The sequence below is a fragment of the Colobus angolensis genome, unplaced genomic scaffold, assembly GCF_000951035.1.
Source record: "Colobus angolensis palliatus isolate OR3802 unplaced genomic scaffold, Cang.pa_1.0 Scaffold262, whole genome shotgun sequence".
NCBI lineage: Eukaryota > Metazoa > Chordata > Mammalia > Primates > Cercopithecidae > Colobus > Colobus angolensis.
The window spans coordinates 3,982,884-4,004,391 of NW_012115844.1; the positions used below are offsets into that span (position 1 = coordinate 3,982,884).

At 44.6% G+C, this 21,508-nt stretch overlaps 1 protein-coding gene across 3 annotated transcripts in view; it reads left to right on the forward strand.

Annotated features, from left to right (window-relative positions):
• The first annotated feature begins 1,373 nt into the window (after nucleotides 1–1,373).
• The window catches only part of HS3ST1 (heparan sulfate (glucosamine) 3-O-sulfotransferase 1), a 33,616-nt gene continuing 13,481 nt past the window's right edge, over nucleotides 1,374–21,508 (forward strand). The window contains exon 1 of one of the 3 annotated variants that reach the window (XM_011947355.1): nucleotides 1,374–2,416. The gene's annotated coding sequence lies outside the window, so the exon portion shown is untranslated. Of the gene's footprint in view, nucleotides 2,417–2,519; nucleotides 2,653–21,508 lie in introns of those variants that run through there. The other 2 variants (XM_011947356.1, XM_011947357.1) reach the window with 2 other exon arrangements.

Here is a 21,508-nt window from a genome sequence, read left to right on the forward strand (position 1 = left end):
TGATACCCAAGCTCAAGGCATTTATAATCTATCAGGGAAGACAGATCCCTAAATAGATGTTTCAATAATGTGCTCGTGTTGTTACAGGGGAGCTAAGCTCTGGTACTATATGAACTTCTGGATAGGAAACCTAACACATGACCAGAAGACTTCAGGAAAAGCTATTTAGGAGCAGTGGCAAATGCCTGGACTCACACATAAAGCTAGGTAAGAACAAAATAGCCAGTTGATATTTTTATTTATCTGAATGTAAGAACATTGATTATTGAACAATGAACAATTGCTCAGATTTTAAAAGAAATGAGGAAAAGTAAAATGCTAGTCCTCAAATTCCTGTCACTTCACATATGTGCCCTGCAGTCATTTCCTGCAAATGGAAACTTCTAACAAAAACTCTGGGCTGGAGACCTGGGGTTCCAGTTTCTTTCAAGGTCTTGTGGTAGGGAACTAAGTAGGTCAGTAACCTGCCTTTGGCTTCCAGGGTGCAAACAGAATCATTGCTAAACCCCTTTGTGTCTCACAATGGGTAATGAAATTCATACTATGGCACCAAAGCACTTTGAACTCTTTAGAAAAAGTAATCATGTCAACTTAGAGCATCAAAACCGCTCCGTATTTTGAAGGACTCATGATCTGCACTGTGCTTGGCTGCTGGTGGAAGCTTAAAGACACCAGTAATTGGCAGAGCTTTATCTTAGACTTCCATTTGACCCTCACAACCTCATACATAATGGGGGAGAAAAGCACTTCTTTTAAATCTAATGTTAGTTGAAATGCTAAGGCTTTCAAAGTGGGGCTTTAAAGTCACTTTTTAGAAATTGTATTTTTTTTTTTTTTTTTACCTAAAATAGACATGCCAACATTATTCTGACTGAAAGAAGTAGACAAGGTCATTCAACTCCTAAAAGCTTATTTTCCAAAAGCACAGTTAGGTCTCAGCTTTCGGGGTGCTTCTGGCTTTATCAAAAAGACAGAAAATACTGGTCACCGTGTTGTTTTCTCAAAGTGCCGAGGGTAATCTGTGTATGAGTTAAGGGGCCAATTTCCTATAGGAACCTTCTCTTAGATGGGAGAACATTTTTAAATTAAACAATGTTGGTGAAATATATTTAAAGGTAAATCACAAATTCCAAGTCTTCCAAATATTTATTTACTAATATGTAAGACACAGAAACTATAGAAATCTCATTTAAAGGAAGTTACTTTGATGTACATTTGCTTTTTGGGGGGTATGATTGTTGTTTGCCCTTGAGGGCAATTTGCTTTGGCTCAGGGAAGCAGGCAAACCCGTTTCTCCAAGGCGATTCCAACTCCACGCCCCTCAAAACCTTAAATCTTAAATTGAGTTATTGGGTGCAGGTCGGTTCTCCCACAGAACCTCCCAGCTTCCGGAACAGAGGGGCGGGGCAGAAAGACTCTGCTTTTTATTTCAGAGCTGACGTTTGCAATCCTAGTGCACTAGCAAAAAAAAAAAAAGCTGAATTTTCCGCGCTCTCCTGGCAAATTGGCGTCCACTCTCTGACGCGAAACCAAAGGAGGAGTGTTCAATGGCGACAGGGCGCTCTTTGAAGCCAGCTCCTCGCGGGGATTCCGGCCCAGGCCGCCGCCGCGGTCCCAGTCCGGCTGCAGAGGGAATTGGAGAGGATGGAATCTCCTGCTTCCCGCGGGGCGGAAGGAGCGCCAGCGCCTAAGGTGGGTCACCTGCCGGGAAGGGAACACTGGTGGTGCAGACGCACGTGGGAGGAGCACAGGTCCCGGGTACAAGTGCCGAGCTGGCGACTTAGGGAAGAGGTAGGCTCGGTCTCAGACCAAGCAGGCGTGAGGGAGTAGACCGGACGTCCCAGGTTTGCAGTGACGGCGGAATCACCTACCCTAGCCGCCTCACTTTCCTGCAGCGCTGGTCCTTTCCCTTGGACTGAAACCCGAGGGGCCGCCGCACCGGGTGGGCGGGACCGACTACTCCGGGACCCGCCGCTGGAGCTGCGTGCCAGGCGGGGCTGTGCGGAGCAGCTGTGCACAGAGCGGTGCACCAGGCACCTAGCGGGCCGGACTCGGGGTGGCACCCAAGCGGGCCGGACAGCAGTGGGCGCTCGCGATCCTCCTCTGCCCAACGCGCTCTCCCTCCGGGCCCGGCCTCCTCAGTCCCCTCCTTCTGCTCCTGCTCCTCCTCCTGCTCCTCCCCTCCTCGGGACTGAGCACCAAAACGCCCGCCTGCAAGGTCCTAGGCGCGCTGGCAGCCAGGAGTCGCCGCCACCACCACCGGGTCTCAGTGGGTGCCTGCGCCTTCTCCCCCACGCCTACCCCGGGCCGTGCAGAAACTTGCTCCACCCGCCGCGGGTGCTCGGCAGTGCTGCCCATGGCCCAGCCCAGGAGCCTATTTAGGGCGCCGGACGGGCTGGACAGAGGCGCGGCTCAGGTGAGTGCGGCGCGCGCGGGGTGGGAGAATGACAGGACTCAGGTGTGGGGTGCTCCGAGGCGCCCTAGTCTGGCGTTCTGGACTTCGGGCAAGTGCAGAACCCAAGAAGAATCGGGGCTGGAGCAGGTGGAGTGGATGCAGAGGGAACCAGGAAGAAGAGGCTGGGGATTTTCCCATCCTCCTCACCTCTTGCCCTAGCACCTCCGCTCTGGAAGTCCCGAGGGACCGGTTGATCTGTAAGGACAGGGATCCAGATTTCTGACTCTTACTGGGTTAGGTGTTTTTCCCCCCAGCAGAGTCGGGAGGTTCGCTCCTGCCAGCTGCTTGGCGACCGCAGGTTCAACATAGGACCCTGTGGGGCAGTGACAGCGCAGCACTCAACGGAGCCTGGGTACCACCTGGGGCCAGAAATTGGGGCGATGACACAGCCCGCAAAAGTAACTCGGTCGAGGGAGCCTTTGGGGGTGGAGAAGCCTTGGTCTGGTTTGCCTTTGCTTTTGGTTGGAGGTAGGCATCTCCCAAGGGAGAAATTGAGGCGACAGCCCTGACAATAAGTAAACCTGTCATCCCCAATGCTAATTACGTGAGGGTCTTTTTTTTCTTGTTACTTTTTACTGATATTTTTTCCCCCTCGTGGGTTTCTATTTCCGGGCCCTTGGGCAGCGGATGGAGGTGAGGGATGGCGGGGCGCGAACCTGAGGTTGGAGCGCCTAGCCCCCAGATCCCAAGAAGGGTTTTATTCGCGGAACTTGACCTCGCCAGGTGCGCTCTACCAGCCAGGGGGCGGACCGCGCGCTGCTCCTCCTTCTGGCCCCAGCCCGTCCCGGGAAGCGGAGGACAGACCCAGAACGTAGGCGGATGATGGGAAGAAGAAGCTAGAGCCAAAGCCGGGTGCCGGCGCGGGATGGGGTGTGCTGGACTCTTGCAGTTATTTGCCGGCGCTATAGGTCTTCCATCTCTTTCCCTCCCCTGGGAGCCAGCGATTCATCGCACACTCAGGGCGCTCTCTTGGGCCGGGGGTTGCATCCTTCTCTCTTCCTCCTCCTTTGCAGAGCCAGTGGTACCCTTGCCTCGCCTTGCGCGAGTCTCGCTCCTCCCTTCCCCACAACGTTATCATGAGCTATTTTTATCTACAACTTATGCCAAGATGCTTTTGGGGGGGATTCTAGGGAGGCCACTCCAAATCCACTGTCTTTGCGCTCCGCTCCGAGAAGCAGTCTCTTCCTAGCATGGAGCAGCCTCAAGGAGTGGCGGGGAGGGGGGCCGAGAACGAAGGAGCCAGTCCGCCCTCTTCTCCTCCCTCAACCCTAGCCCCGGAGGGAAACCCCGCCACCACCAGCTCGGTTGCGCCTTCCGCCACTAGCCCAGGAAGAGGGTCCCCAGACGAGTCCCCACGCTCTCGCTCTCAGGCACTGGGTGCTCGGGGACTGCTGAGGCAGCAGCCTGGCACAGGCAGGATCCTTCATTTCCACCCGTGCGTTCTCGCTTTGCAGGCAAATCTCATTTTATGTTGTTGAAATGCTTCCACCCAAGGGTTAATTCCAGGAATTCCATCTTTAAAAAAAAAAAAAAAAAAAAAGGAGGGAGAAATAACCCAACTTCTTCTGCCTCCCTGCATTTCTAAAGCAAAGCGCATCCTTTGGCGTTCGGATTTTTTTCTTGCTTTCTGCATTCCTGGTAATATTGGGTAACACTGGCTGCAATTAGAATAAGACTTACCTACTAAAATTCCAAGAAACATGCGCTTGGCTGCAAATCCCTGCCTTACCCTTCCCTTTGTGTATCCAGCGCTTAGATTTTCCCCCACAGGATTGCAGAAATAACATATTGAAATGGACCATTGTGTTACATAAGGTTTTCTCCAGCGTTAAGCGGAGAAAGAACAGCTTCTAAAAGAGTCTCTCCAGGTTTTGGTTAGCCCAACTAACTCTTTCAGCTGAGTTTGACAGGGATGGACAACTTCATGACTAAGCACTCTTAAGTGGAAGCGGTTAATTACAACAGCAGCATAGATGAAGATTCCTTAGTGAGGTTTATTAAGCTGTGCTTCTAGACTGTGGATCCTCTGTGAAGCCACAGCGTATACAATGCTCTGTAGTTTTAAGATGGGAGATTTTCGTTCTGAGAAGCTGGTGAGAAAGTGGCACCTTGAGATGGCATCGGAAAAAGCAAAGAGTTCTTTACTTTCCTGTCATTATGCCTAGGATGAAGCCTCAAGTCCTCCCAGGGTTCCCCCAAAAGTTGGAGCATGTACTTTTCTTATTAAAATAAGAAATTATTTTACTGGAAAAATCCGGGGGGTGGTGTCTCTGAAGGGAAAAGCCACATGGAAGCTTTTCTTGCCTTGAATTGAAACTTGATGTTGACTAGGAAGGGGCTGGAAAGATGGCCCGGGTGGTGTAAATTGTGTCATCCGTGCACAGTGCCTTTCGAGACCATGGCATCTACCCACGATGGCATATCCCCACCGTGGTTGCTAAATCGTGTCTGTCTATAGGGGCTAAGGTTTGGAGGAAGGAACCGTAAGATGTATTGGGTATCCTGATGAAATTGAGCGTGTCCCCTGGGTCAGTGCTCAGGCACCAGGTTTCGGGGCCTGCATCTAAGCCTGGGTCCCTGTGTTAGAGACAGTTGTTGCGGGCGGAGTGGTAGCATTTTAGCAGCTTCCAGGGAAATGCGGTAACTTTCCAGCGAGTGTTGGAAAAAATCAGGGCTAGTCCCCGTTTTTTTCCCTCAACCTGGCTACTTGACCTAGTGCTTTCAATTGAGGCTGCTCTTTTCTTACGGCAGAAGGCAAGAGAGTGCTGGCTGGATTTAAAGTCAACTTCTTGCCCCATGACCTTGGGCAACAATTTCTCCCTCCCCGAGCCTAAGTTTCTTCCTCTGCAAAATAGTGATGAAAAGATTATTATAAGAAAGTGAGAAAATATATACGAAATGCATCTTGCCTATTACAGGACACTTGTGCAACTGTAAAGGGTAAAAAATACAAAAAGAAAGTTTTATCGTAGATCTATTTTAATGTTCGTTTTCATTGTAGTTTGCATATGTCTGAGTAAATTACATATGCTAAATATTAAGTGGGAGAGATTTCATATAATTGGCCAGTCTCTTCTGGTGATCACTCCACCTGAATGCTACAAGTAGCGGGCCTCACTGCTTCTCAGAATGATTCCTTTCTTATTTACAGGATCACAGTCAATTTTTAGAGTTTTTTTTCCTTTTAACATAATACACGTTACATGTCTTAAGAAAATCTATTTGAAGAGAAGGCCCTGATGTTAATTAATCAAAAAAAGGAGAAAAGTCACAAATGGGGAGTGACTTCATTGGGGAAAAGTAAAAGACGACCAGTGTCACCAGATGACCCGGGCTCCCGTCGTCTGAATCTTTCATCAGTATAATGCACTGAGTCCCCATCGCATTTTAGGTGTTGTTCCAAACTGTCTCCAGAACCTAACTCAGTGCCTGCCTGGCACTTAGACTTTCAATAAGTATGTTTGGAATAATTGAATGAATGATTGGACTGAATCTTCACAGCAACCCTGGAGAGCAGATGGCGTCATTTCTATTTTAAGGATTTGGAATCTGCCGATCGGAAAACTTAATTAATTTTCTAAAGGTACAAAGGATTCCAGACTAGAATTCAGGCCTGTCTGTTCTTATTCCACTCTGCAGTCGTGCCTGTAGTACCCCCTCTCTTCAGACTCACTTAAAATCCTTCTAAGCAGTGGGAACCAAACATCCTATTTAGGAGACACAACGTTCCCTTCATAGAAGGATTTTTTTGGTGGGAGATGGGCCTCTTTCTCCTTGTCCACATCTCCCAGCCCTGAACTAGGGCTTAGTTGAATGATCCCACCTGGGGCCTGGAATCTTGAAAGACGAGCTAAAGAACACAGGGACGCTGGAGTGTTTGTTTATCACTTTGGGTCATGGATCAAGTGGCTTCGGCAGCAGTAGGCGTGTCCCAAGCTGTGGTCCCAGAGGTGCCTTTTCTGCAACACCATCTTGACGTGCCCCTGGTGCCCGGGTTCCTTTCATTCCTTGTCATTTTCCAGTCCTGGCTTTTCAGCTTCTCAGCAATTCCTAGAGGCAACCCACAGTCTTCAAGTGAATTCCCTTTCTCCCTGACTTAGCCAGAATTGCAACCTGCTGATGTACAGCTTCTCCCCATTCATCTTCAGGCCTGTCTCCAGCATGAAGCATCCTTAGCTTCCTCTACCCTTGGGGAATGAAGTCTATAGCTTTTTCGGATCGTTAGAATAATATCTACTGGGCCGTAGTTTGTCAATAGTTATGTGCTACTACAAGAGGTCTAGAAAAATGAATACATTATTCTTCCAAGCAATAGCCTGAACATAGATCCCAGTGGGCATCTTTCTTTTTCTCTAATACATGCTTTTTGGTAGTTTTCCAGCAGGGGTCGCAAACTCTAATGCCTTCAGCCAGGCAAGTAACAGCTTGAGTGGAACAGGACTTGGGCCCTGTGCCTGGGTAAATGGGGGTTGTAGCCCAGATCCAGCACAGGGGTTGCAGGCGGGACTTCAGGTCTGCTCTTGCCAGATCTGGTTATGTTTTTTTGTTTTTTTTTTTCTTCAAGATAGACTGTCAATTCACAGTTTTATGTGAAATCTACTCACTTTCAAGTGCCAGCAGCTAATTCAATATTCCTCAATAACACCATGTGGGCCAAACCAAACATTTCTGTGTGTAAGCCTTATATCTGTCACACAGGCCTCCAATGTATTGCCTCCCAGTTTCCAGGGATATAAGGGAAATTTGGAATATGAAATTCAGGAGAGTATGTTATTCAGAATATTGAGGCAAGAGTGTAGGGGCATGGAGTGCAGACAGTGCTCTGGTTAGTTACTGTTTCCATTTACAGAGTGAACCTCTGTTCGGGGATGTTCCTTCTTCCTATCTCTGTGACCGGTTACAGCAATCGCATTTACTCCTTTAACACATGTTTATTGAGTTCCAGCCATGTACCGCGTATTGTTCTGCTCACTGGTGACACAGTAAGGAACAAAACAGATGGAAGTCCTAGCCCTTGTGCTTATCTTCCAGCGGAGGAGACAGACAAAAAGCAAGACAGATAAGCAGAATCTCTCCTAGTTAGATAGTGATGTGCTAAGGATTAAAAAATAAATAAAAACTCGGGGAAAGTGATAGGAAATATCAGGATACTGGGGAGGAAACTTAGGCTGTTAGCCAGGGAGCTTGCAGTTCAGTCTCTGGCTCAACATAACCCAAAGTTAGGTTTCATTATTCAACATAAATATTTTCTGTGTGGGAGTTTGATCGTATCCTGGGACTGTCATCTGGTGCGTAGTTTTGGATATTAGGCTATACTCTCAATTTTAATAAAATTGACTATTGAGCATGTTTATTGTCTGCCACGTACCTGGCATGGCATTACGTATTAGAGTACATTGATGAACAAAACCAATCAAAGAGTACTCTGCAAGGAAATTACAGAACAGCATGAAATACATTGAACATGATCTCAAATGATTAGGCAACTAAAGTGATTGAGGACTGTGGTAAGGATGCCTTAACTGTTGAGTTTTCATACTCAGAACTCTGACGTTTAGCAACCTTTTTTTTTTTGATGGCGTCTCACTCTTGTCGCCCAGGCTAGAGTGCAGTGGCATGGTCCCAGCTCACGGCAACCTCTGCCTCCTGGGTTCAAGGGACTCTCCTCCCTCAGCCTCCCAAGCACCTTTTTAATTGATCTTTTATTTTGTTTCAGGAACAGTTTACGTCTGTGCTTCTTAACTTGCTTTAAGCCTGCTCCCATCGTCCGTGGAAATTTTTTTGAGGCTTCAATTTCTTTATCTGGCAATGATATTTTTATTATAAAATTTCATTTTGCATTATGAAAGGTTTTTTTTTTAAAATGTGTTCCAAGTGTAAAATGTGTTTGTGCCCTTTGAGACTCTGGTACACCTTCTCCCAAATCTGCCCCCACCTTTGCTATTGATTGTTGTTCACAAGGCAGTTGTGCAGGAGATTAAAAAAAAGTTCTTGCCATTGATGAATCTGCCATTGAGTATGGCAGTCGGATAAATAACAGTCTCTGCCTGTCTCATGAGATGGACCATCTCAAGAATATTTCCCTTTCATCACCCTATTTCTTTCTTTCATAGCGATAATTTCTTCAGTAACATAATTGGGTAGCAAGTATGTTTATCTGGAGTCACCTTGTTACTTGATTAGCTTATTTGCTTACTTTCTCACACTCTCCCACCAGAACATGTGCTCCAGGAGAGCAGGGGCCTGAAAGTATATGTTTGCTCCAGCTTCTAGAACAGTATATTGCTCAGAAAAGAAAAAACAGGCAGCATTTCTGTCTGGGGGAGTTAGGAAACACTTCATGGTGGAAGAAATATTTAAGAAACGAGAGAGACATGGTGAGAACAGCCAAAGACGAATGATAAAACATCGTCAAAATTGCATAGCCCTCAAGCCTTTGTTGAAAACTCGTTTGTCTATTTTAGGGATTCCCAGTACGGTCAGTCCAGCTGAATAACTGGCATATTAATACAAGCCCTTTGCTGAATAGATCCTGGTCTGCTTGTGCAAAAGCACTCTGGCATGAAAAGAATGTGGTAGATAATTCCTTACTTTCACATAATGTGACAATACCCACCGCCTACTTTATCTCTCGTACCTAGTCTTGCGAGGGCCACAGGGGAGCTCTTACCATCTTCATTTGCTATTGAAGGAAACTGAGGTCCAGGAATGAAGAAACTTTTCTTAGAGATGCCCGGAGTAAAGGGGGCAGACTCTCGATCCGGGGACAAGATTCTCTACGTGCTATGAGCAGTTGGCTCAAGGTGGAGATTCGTTAAATCCCTGGAGAACTGAGTAGCCCACATTTTCTATAAGCAAAGAAATACATTTAGATGTGAAATATTCACATCTCCTTTCATCCCTCAAGAACTTCTATTTCAGCATTTTAGGTCTTGTCGAATTTCCCCTAGAATTCCTGCAGATGAAGTACTTGTACACCCTGCAGTAGGTTTGTTTTATGTAAATGTCTTCATTCTTTGGTTTAGGAGGGTAAATCAAAGTTCTGTATCAGCAGTTAAAATACAGTGAGAGAAAGGTGATTTCAGATGCAGCTGAAATGAAAAGACATGCTTGCCTAGCTGTGCTCCGAAAAACACATACTTGTGTGCAGGGAATGAGAGTGGGCTGGGAGCCTCCTCTGGAAAACTGGCTTGCACTTTACTTGAATTACTTCTAAAACCAGATCTTTCCCAGTGTCCTGGGTAGGAAGGAGGGGGAGGGTGTTGGTTACAGATTTCTGAGATTAGATTTTGGAGCTATTTTTGTGGTTGAAAGAGCATGACTTTGGAAGTCATTTATGTTTGAATTTCTGGCCTTGTTCTTACTGGTTGTGTCACTCTGAGTAATAGACAATTTTTCTGGGCCTCAGTTTTTTTCCATAATCCCATTAGGATTGAGGGAGATGGCCAATATGTACTGCCTAGCACAATGTTTAATGTGTTTTGTCTTGTGTAGATTTGCCAGATTTAGCAAATACAAATACGGAACACCTAATTCAATTTGAATTTAAGACAGACAACAAATAATGTTTTAGTATAGTATGTCTCAGATACTAAAAAGTAAGAAATGTGTCATGTTTATCTAAAATTTCAATTTAACTGGACATCCTGTATTTTATTAGCATCCCTATTCTCCTAGTAGAAGTTCTGAAAGATTCTTTTCTGAAAGTTCTTGTGCCATAGGAAGATAAAGAAAGCAGTGTAGTCTTCAAGGTGAGATGACTTGTCCAAGGAGTACGGTCCAAGGCGAAAGAGAAGGGCTGTTTTCCTTGGTGAGCCAAGCAACAGAACAATCAAACCAAAGCAAGCTTATTTCTTTGCTTAAAAGGACCAAAAGAAGTATAGACCAAAACAGAACCCTGGCATTGAAGAAGTGAGCCCAATTCTTGCCTATGTCACCAAAGCACAAGCCAGATTATTCTCAACACCCTTCAAGAAGAAGGTATTTCAACCCTGTGAGGCCACCAGGATAGTGTTCATTCCGCTATGATAGAACCTGATTAAATAGTAACATTGCTCTGAGCTCGTTACTGTAGGGCTGGAATTAGAGACACTAGCCTCACACAGGGTTCCACTGAGTACACTGAAGGGATCCTTTGTGCTTTGAAAACTCACACCTGAAATTGCTCCTGCAATAAAAGCTAATAAAACTGTGAGAGAGCTTTTCAGACTCGCTCCCCACAAATAGATGAACACAGATTATAAATTGAGTCTGAGATCTCTCCTGACTCCATGCTGTTCTGAGGAGGGCAGTGAAAATGTTGCATTTCCGTTTCAGGCGATAGTCTAATGGGGAACTAAAGTAACAAGAGTTTTGTTGCATGTGGACTTTCCAAAGCAGAGTTTCATGCTTTCTTTAATAGTGAGGTATTGCTTATGCGTGTAATATCAGTGACTCCTCGTTTAACCTGAACTTCTTACTAGCAGGGTGTTTACATGAAATATGGGCCAGAAAGAAGGTAGAACAGCATTATGATTAGTGTGAAGGCTTAACCAGCCAGAGAGATCTGGTTAGAATCTGCGATGCTACTTTGCAGCCATGCTGTAAGAGGCGAGCTACTTTGCAGCTGAACGTCTCAGGCTCCACCTCTGCAAAATAGGCTTGATTAAAATTATAGCACAGATTTTATTTCATGTGCATTAAATTAATAAGTTATGTCATGCACTTATACAATGTCTCGTTCACAGTCAGAATATTTTTTTTTAACGATGCCATTAATGATGAGGGAAAGCAAGGAAGGCCTCTGGACTGCAAACTCAATGTTCTATCACAAAGACCACAGACTAATCTGTTTTTTCAAATTATATTTTTAATGGGTTAAACGTGCCCCTACCATATATGTTTTCTTACTAGAAGGCCCCTACTTTTTCTTTTTTACAAATTTGATTGTATTTTATTTTACTTTAAGTTCCAGGATACAAGTGCAGAACATGTAGGTTTGTTACATAGGTAAATGCGTGCCATGGTGTTTTGCTCTACCCATCAACCCGTCATCTAGGTTTCAAGCCCTGCATGAGTTAGCTATTTGTCCTAATGCTCTTCCCCCCTCTCCCGCACCCCCAACTGGCCCCAGCGTGTGTTGTTCCCCTCCCTACGTCCGTGTGTTCCCCTTGTTCAACTCCCACTTACGAGTGAGAACATGCGGCGTCACAAACTAAATTTTATGCGTCATATTCATGGGAGAACGTCTCAGTCTTTTGCCCCCCTTTGTTTCTTTAGTCTTAATTTATATCATGCAAGTAAGCACTATTATTCATTTTCTAGGCCAACAAATGAGATGCAGCAATGTAGCAAAATATGGAAGCAACAGTGAGAGGAAGATGCAGGAAAAATACAGGGAGAGGAAGAGAAGTGGGGAGATGAGATGGACGGAGGGTCAGAGAAAGGAAGAGATATAAGACAGGAGAACAGAAAAATCGTGAAAAGCAGAAAAAAGGATTTGAAGAGCATAGAAGTCCAGTGAGGTTTTGTGACAGGGTTGTCTTCAGCAGCCCCTGAGTAAACCCCAGTGCAGCCAGGCCACTGAGAGTGGCACATGCCACTCCCTCTCCCTGCCTCAGCAGAGCTGCTCAGAGCCCCAGCACAATGCCTCATGACCTTGAGGAAAAGACATAGAAACTGTAGGGTTCCAACCAGAAAGCATATGGAGCGTGATAGGAACGGTGAGCCATGTACCTTCTCCCCAGTCTGTTTCTGTGACTGCTGAACATCACAGATGAAAACTGAAGACAAGGGACCTGAGTGCCATCTTGTGGAGGGACAAGCCATGGTGCCCCTGTTGGTCCTCTCACTGTGTGTGGGTTTGGTTTGGTTTTAATGGTTTGCATGGTATATCCTGGCCTTCCTCCTGTCCCTAAGCCCCACCTCCTGCACCGTGGGAACTGAGCCTTTCTGGGGTGATGAGTACATTGACACCAGTCATTCTGTGATGCAGGATCATTCTTGGGGCCAGAGCTCCATTCGCAGTTTGAAATTCATGGTGGCTCTGGGCACAAGAGACTTTTCCCTGATCCAGAAGGTAGTATTTGAAGCATTTTACGATGGGGAAGTGACTTGGCATCATTGAACTTTGGTCGCCTTATCTGTCAAATGGAATTATATTTCCTTATGGACTTTTGTTGTGGGAACGACATTTCATGATGTATGCAAAGCACCCATGAGAGAGCTTGATATGTACTTAAGTGTCTATAATGTGGCACTTAATAGTAATGATTATTTTTCTTGCTGGTAAGCCTGATTTTGATTGAAAAGCAGATTACAAATGTCATCATCGATCTAGCTGCTTATTGCCTTCCAGTCCACCTCTGCCTTCTGGCCGATCCTCCCTTCCAGGTGGCTAAAGTGCCACAGTGTCCCAAAGCAGCCGATCTCATCACTCTGCTCTAAAGTAGGAGGAGAGCAAGGTGCAGGGGGGCTGCGAGGAGGGGGGCTCTCTTTTAATCACAGAGGAAAATCTTTCTCAAATGACAGAATATTTTCCCCTTGTGTCCTCTTGACCAAAAGCTAGGTCACAGGCTCATAGGTAAAATAATTGCAGCATAGGAAACTGAGGCAGGAAGACATTTGAAGCAATGAAAAAGGAAAATGAATCGACTATGTTAACTCTGAATTGATCCTTCTTGCCTTCGGGCAACAATGACACTTCTGTTCGTATATTACAATGGGAGGTTGATCCTGCTTAGCTTCATCACTTCTCTTTTACTGCGGTCTTCAGCTAAAACACAAATCTTATATCTTTCTGGCTTCTGTTTTGTTTTTCCTTCCCAGCTCTGTCATTTTTACAGCCATTTGCAATCTGCAATATTTCTCTATGTTAATCTCTGTCGCTAACCTGAGAAATCTTTGTAAAACACAAATATAATGAGGTTATTGCCCAGTCCTGTAATTCAGAAAGTTCCATGGATTTCCATTATTCTTAATATTAACGTTTAACTGCAGGACTTTTAGAAGCAAGAAGAGGTCAAGTCCCAGCCACATCGCTTCATCACAATATCACCTTGGGCAGGTGAATAATCTCTCTAAACTTCAGGTATTCTTCCATGATTATTATGAATTTTTCATACACTCATTATTAACATTTAATTTGTTCTAATAGATAAAATTGTAGGAGGATGGGGACTTTGTCTAGAGCTCCCCACTCCAAAAATCTGTCTCTAATCTGAACCAATGCCTGGCAGACAGTGGTCACCCAGGAAATAATTGTGGAGCAAAAACCCATGCAACCTAATGCCCTCCATTTCGTAGAATAGCCAGGATTAAATACGATAATGCATTTACTTATTATTTTCATTATAATGCATTTGATTAACTTAGAATGTTTAATACACATAGTGGGTGCTTGAAAGCTAGCTCTCCTTTTAGTTTTTTTTTTTTTTAATAATAAAAGTATTGCTGAAATTCAAGTTCTGCAGGATGGTTCTCACATTCTAATTTATTAAGCCTCATCATTAGCCACTCTCTGTTCTGTACACATACCTCATCATCTGACCTCAGGACCACCCTTTGTTCCCAGAGACATCAGGAATGTGAGCATTCACAGCCCTGCACATGCTGTTTCCTATGCCTGGAACTTCTGTACGTTCTCCCTTTTCTTATCAGGTTCAGACTGCATCATTCTTTACGGGCTGTCTAGCTCTGTCCCAATCCACTGCTCCCTCTCCATGGTAAATCACGGCCTGTGTGCCTTTTGCCTTGGATCTCTCCCTTCCAGGTACCTGATGGAACGTGCTTTCCTTCCTAGTTGGAGTTCAACAGGGCCATGCAAAAGTGAGGGGAACTGATATGTGGTCACCTGGCCTGAAGCGTTAAGAGCCAGCCCATGCTTTGTGCCAGATCTCCTCCCTGCCAGCCTGGTGACTGGCACTACTCCAGATAGTACCTGCTCCGTCTTTCTGCCTCTCTGAGAGGCAGAGCGGTGTCCTGCAACCACCCCTCGTGGGACAAACAGCCAAAGGGAGGAGGGACAGAGATGTAGGTGCTGATCTCAGGCTAACCTGGCATACCCTGAACGAGGCACCACCTCTCCAGTCCTGGAGCTGTCCGACTTGTGCAGGTGGTATTGTTGTCATTGCTGATTGACTTGGCTGCATCCCTCAGGAGAGAGCTCCCAGACAGCAGGACAGAACCCCGGTCATGCCCCTTCGTGCCCCTTCACACCTCTTGTCCAGAGTATAAGTCCTCGATTCCTGAGTGAAATATGGATTTATGTGGTGAGAGGGGATGAAAGGAGAGGTCTTTGGTCATGGTTGTTAGGAAGTGAAAGTACCATTATGATAAACAGAATTATCAGTCTTTGAGGGGAGGCGGATCTTTTCGCTCAGATTGCCTGAGTTCAGATTGGCAGCTGTCTTTTGTCATCTCATGAAGGGTTTAAAGTGACCTGAAAAAATGTCACCTGGGTATGGTCAAAGCTACCTGCACTCTGCCCTTCCCTGGACTCTCTCATAGGAGTTCGTATGTGCATCAGCCCTTCCCCAACCAGGAAAGCACCTGTTCTAGGAATGTTTTACACTTTCAGTCGTACTGGAGCAGCCTGCTCCTGCTGGCTTCTCACCCCTAGACAAGTCTCCTTAGCTGCACATATTTCTGCAGAAGCACTCTCTCTGCAGTGTCATTGGGTCATTTGGTGACATAGACCACCAGGCCCTATTCATTTAGCCAAACCCGTGTTTGGTTTAAGATTGTCATCACCTGCTACTTTTTCTTACTTTAATTCTTAAGGTTCTCTGCTAAAGGCAGCACAAAGGCTAATTACCTTATAATAGTTGTCCTTTAAAAACACTAGATTAAGAGCCACTTTATGCTTTTTATTCTGCTTTTCCTTTGTCATCTGTCTCTGCATAGCTATCAATAGAGCAGAGTTTTTGTGCTTTCACTGGAGAATGTTTCTTTCTTACTCATCAATTTTCAGAATGTTGTTTCTTTCTTTACTTATGACAATTATTTAAGCAGACAAAAATATTTGTCGTTAAACCTAAATTATTACTAATATTTTTCTTTCTCTTTTCTCTTCAAGTTAGTATCATTGAACTATTATTGATTGAGTGAATACTATTGAGCAATTATTTACTGTGAGTCTATCACGTGTCAGGTGGGCTAAAATGTTTTTTCTGTAATATTTTACTTAATTCCACCTAAGAAAACAGGCAAGACAGGGAAATTAGGCCCAGAGTGAAAAATAGCTTCATCAAGGGCATATAACTAACCCAGAATGTAAACTCAAGATAATTTAAACATGATTGCTTTGATCTTTCTGCCCCATCCATTTATTTCTCTATTTCCCTATTTACATACTTTAGCATGGACATTAGTTCAAAGTGTTGAACTTTGTTTTTGTCCTCACCAGACGCCTGGGCTTTCCTCAGGTGCCTTCTCTGTGAAGCATATTCCAAATTTCCTAATCCCAACCTCCTTAACATTGATGAAATAGTGTCTATTCCACAGTTTCCTTCATCTCCTTGGAACGGTAGTGTTTGCTTCCATATCCATCTTTCCCCCTTACACAGTGGGTTCCCTGGGATGGGACCTAATTTCCTTCCTGGGCTTGGTATTTCTGGGCTTGGTTACCTATGACCCGAGCAAATAACATCGAACCCTCGGCAGCGTCTGAATGTGCTAATCTTACATTGTGAGAGTGAAGAAAGGGGATAATAACAGTAGAAAGAAATCCTGGATCCTAATTTAGTGACTCACAGTATTAAAATTCTCTCTCTCTATGAATCTAAGCATTGGAAGAAGAACTGTGAAAAACCAATCCAGAGATTTCAACACAATTTCCAAGACTTTATTTAACATGAACTACTGTTCTTTGGCCAAGCCTGCTCATCTTCCTTGGCAGGTTGGACACTAATGAATCTGTTGGTTTAGATTTGATACCAATCTGCAATACAAAGCCAGGCCTGAGTGTTCACACTAGCTAGTGGGGGAAGTAAATATGGTTGTTAAAGTAGAAAAGCAATGGGACTGATTTGACCAAGGCAGCCGCAATCAGTTTTATTCTTTAGACGCCTCTGAAAATTCATCTTTATGGTAGCATGCTATGGGCTAGAATATTTCAGGACCTCTAGGTATTGCTTCCCTCATTAATGTACTGATGACCTTGAGAAGGTTGTGAGAAGCAGGAAGTCTTGAAAACTTAGTTCATCATTGGAACAATCACACACACATGTATATGTGTACACACACACACACACACACACACAGACACAGCAATTATATGCCACAGGCCCCTCTTGAAAGGAGATGGAACCAGGACTTGATGAGTGAACCTTGCTGAGGTCCCGTCAAATGTAATGAACATGACAGAATAAAGATCTACATAGCCAAGGCTCTCTTGCCTGCAGCTATACCGCTCTGCAAGTGCCTGACTGCAGAAGCTAAGCATGGTCAGGCCTGGTTAGTACTTGAGATGGGAGACTGCTCAGGAAGATCCATGGTTTTATGCTTTAAAAAAAAAGAAAGGAAAGAAGCCTATCTCATGCATCCTCCTGCTTGTCCTTCATTTCTCCTCCCAATATCTTTGCTTTTCCTTCTTTCTCATTAAGAGTTAGAGGAAGAAATGCAGTTGTAACAGGTGATCACTCATGTTCACATGGTTTTTGTCTTTATTTTGAAACACAAAGCAATCTATTTCTAATTGTAGCTCTGCTATCATTCTTATCTCATAACACATGAATAAGACCAAAATGGTTTTCATGTACATCTCTCAGTCCATTCTCTATGAGTCTCTGTGTTCTTCCCACAAGCATCCTGTCCTTAGCTCTCTCACAGCCCTAACCCTAATGTGATCGTGGCTGTTTGTGTTTTGTTTTGTACCTTCTCTCTCTATTGTTCCCTCTCCACACCCTATACCCGGCATGGTCCCAAGCCGTTTGAGGGAAGAGACAGAGTGGGTGTCAACTGTGTCTCTAATTTCTTAGTGCCTGATGCACTGTACGCTTATTTAGGCCTTGACTCTGAATTGCAGATACTCTCACACCCTGATACTTTACAAAGTTTGCTTCTCCATTTGCTGAGGAAGAGGCTGAGTGTCATATGTGGCACAAACCAGGGAACTAGACCCCTGTGGCAGCTCTCAGTCCTCGGCTCTCATCCTGAGCAATTCTACTCACTCCCAATCGTCCATACCTCATTTAAGCCAGCAGAAGCCTTAGGGCAAACTGCCTTCCTCCAGCCTAAAAGGTGATTAAGCTGCCTGTTTGGTGTGGGGATAAGGGAAATCTTATCCCACCACATGCCCCAGGTTGAAAGGATTCTCTTCTAATGGTTATTGTCACTGATAAACTTTTTATAGAATACTTATCGTAGTTAATTACGGCTACTATGACCAAACACCATAGGCTGGATGGCTTATGAACAACAGAAACAGACTTCTTACGGTACTGCAGGCTGGAAGTCTGAGGCCAGGATGTCAGCATGCTTGGGTTCTGGTGAGAGCCTTCTTCTGGGTCACAGCCCCTGCTGAATTCTCCTTGTATCCCCACATGGCAGAAAGAAAATGAGGCAGATTTCTGGCCTCTTATAAGGGCGCTAATCCCATTCATGAAGTCTTCACCCTCATGACCAAATTACCTCCCAAGGGCCTCACCTCCAATACCATCATGATGGGGATTTGATTTTAACATACTAATTTTGTAAGGACACGAACATTCAGTCCACATGAGTACAATGCTTTCTTATTTGCCTTGTTTCATTCTAGTAATGGTTAAGCATTCTTCATAGATTATTTCTCAGTCTAACTGATCCACCTCTCAATCAGGTCCTAGGTTCAATGAATATTCATTGAATGAGTGCTAAGTATGATCTGAGTAGAATCAGAGCAGTAAGTGCAGTTCGAGAGGACCTACCCGAGGAAACAGCCTCTTCTCCACTAAAGGCTGTATTCTTCCCCCTCCCCATCAAAAAGACCTCAGCAGCTTAGAAGTTTGATATATGGTGCTACCTTTAACCTATAAAATGTTAGACTGATGCCCACACTGGTGACAAAACTTTGTGGTTAGCTTTTAACAATAATCACTGTGGCTAGGAATTTTGGATTCTGTAGCTCTTGGAAAATCCTCTTGAAATTTTGGATTCCAAGAGAGCTAAGCTCTCTTGGAGTGATCAACCCATACGTTTCTCAGTCCTCTAAAGCATTCATGTTTTAGATTGATCTTATATGATCTTAGAATTTACAACCCAATCATTTTACTCTGTAAACAAGGCTCAGAGTATCCCTGTGTCTTGCTCACCGTCACATGGAAGTCAAGACAGAACCAGGGACTAGACCCCAGCTCCTATTTGCCAGTTCCGCACCCTCTTTACCCTGGTGGTTTGGCCCTTTCAAGCAAAGAAGACTTCATGGATATGCATATTATGTGTCTGAATTATTGATGACCTGAATTGAAGCTTTAGCATCTATTGGGATATGGAAGTCTGACAGTGACAAAAACAGAAATTTGGTGGGAGTTTTCTACGCCAGTCCCGCTCTTTAACAGTTTACACAGTCACATCTCCTTTAATCCCCATGACAATCCCACGAGGTTGGTGCTGTGACTATCCCCACATTTCAGATGGGAAGAGGCATATAGAGGTCACATGGCTTGATCTTGGTCATATGGAGTCAGTATGGGTGCAGCCAGGACTCCAACCCAGGCCCTTAATCACCAGCCTCCCCACTCTGAACTCCTGTGATTCATCTTGATGATTCCTGAACTTCTCCTTCTGGCATTACTTTATTTAAGTAACCATAAATAACATTTTAAAAGTATAAAATGTAAATCATTTTGCATCAACATTCAGAAAGAACGAATGACCAGGCCACTGATGGTTTAACTTGACCTACACCATGGCATTTAATCTGAAGATAGTGTAATTATAATACGAGATAACAAGAAATTACAGAGAGGGCTGTGTGGAGTACACGATCTAGGTGTTGTTTCTCTGGATAGATTACATGGCGTTTAAATATTTCAAGATTAGCAAGATGATAAAACAGGCGTCTCCTGTTTAAAGTAAAGCTTGAGTCAGAAGCAAATGAGATACTAATTTATTTGTAGAACCTGAAGCATCAGTATAATGAAATATTCAACTTGAATGACACTTTAAAAAAATTTCAAGCAAGGGACAATTGGAAATCACAGTGGTGTGTATATGTAGGTGGGCCAGAGGAAATAACCATGTACTATTGCTTTATTCAGTGCTATCATATGAACTGCAACAGTTTTTTCAGAAAAGGAAAAATGTGGTCAATATAAAATCAAAACCCACTAGGGAATACTACTTGTATTATTTCTATGCCAGTTTTCCTTTGAGCTCTTTCAGGCATGGATGCCGCTTTGTCATTGCTCTACCCCTGGTGTTTTTCATGTTGCCTGGCAATACGAAGCACTCTCTTAAATGTTTTGTTTTTAAATGATCATGATAAACCAAGACCACACATATCTAAAAAGAAAGATAATAAAAAGCTCCTGGGCCAAAACTGACCAAAGGTTTCCAAGTTATGCCATTAACTTTTCTCAAGTCAGAGCCTGTACATAGTGAAGTGACATTGCTGAGATTTAAGTTCAGGACTGTATGCTTCGTCCTAATGCCAGGGCTATTTTTCCTCTCCTCTTTTTTTATTTTTTATTTTTTATTTTATTTTTTTCTGGAGATGGAGTCTCGCTCCGTCACCCAGACTGGAGTGCAATGGCGTGATCTTGGCTCACTGCAACCTCTGCCTCCCTGGTTCAAGCAATTCTCCTGCCTCAGCCTCCTGAGTAGCTGGGATTATAGGTGTGCACCACCACGCCTGGCTAATTTCTGTATTTTTAGTAGAGATGGGGTTTCACCATGTTGGTCAGGCTGACCTTGAACTCCTGACCTCATGATCCACCCGCCTCAGCCTCCCAAAAGTGCTGGGATTACAAGCATGAGACACCACTCGCGGCCTCCTCTACCCTTTTTCTAAATTTCTAGGTAGAGGACTGAAGCTTCTCAAGCTGTGGGTCCTGTAGCCTCATCCACACCAGCACCTGCCATGGCCCATGCTCCCCATAGCAAATCTTAGCATAGGCTAAGGTTTTCCTTGTACCCCATTTAGCTTTGTCTCCTACTGCCCTGAATGAATGCTCCCATGGGACTTTCTTTGAGCATGGCCAAGTTTTCTCCAAGATTGTGTTCGAACATGGCCTTTGCTGTGAGGTCCTTCCAGGCCCTCCCTGACCCTCTGCCAGCTCCCATCTCTCTCCTCTGGGCTCTTGAGTTTCCACGGATGGATCTATATCTACTCTGAAGTCTAGTCATTCATTCTTTCCACTTGCATCTTCCACATTATAAGGTGCTCCTTGAAGACAGGGACAGGATTATTTCGGTGTCCCCAGGAACTCAGTACAGTTTTAGAAACATCGTAGATGCCTTGTAAGAGTTTGAGTGATCACCTATGGGCAAAGCATAGACTTTAGGCATTGCTCTCTGCAGACTTGCCATTCAGTCTTTTTTATTTTTATTTTTTTCCTTTTCTTCACTTTACTTGGCAAGTTATATCCATTTATGAGATTCCTAAAAATCAGCACTTTTCACATAAATATCCATAATTGAGTTTTGAAAAATGTGAAGATCAGACCACTCTGGTCCCTGGTCTCTGACAATATCTGCCAGAGTTGGCAGCACCTGCTTCTTTAGCCAAACCACACACACAGCTGCTTGCCACCATCTCCCACCAGCCAGCTGGCTTCACACATAGATGTCACCTGCCTAAACCTGAAAGCATTTGAGTGCCGCCCCTGGAAGGACACACAGTGGAGGAAGTCCCAGCCAAACTGTTTTGCTTTACTAATTCTTCTGAGGACCATGTACTAATCAGCTAGGGCTGCTATCATCAAATATCATGCAGTGGATGGTCTAAACAATAGACATTTATTTCCCACAGCTTTGGAAGCTGGAAGCTCAAGATCAAGGTGTCAGCAGAAGTGGTTCTTCATGAGACCCCGTTCCTGGCTTGCAGAGGGCCACATTTTGGCTGTGCCTTCACATGGTGGAGAGAATGACAGAGAG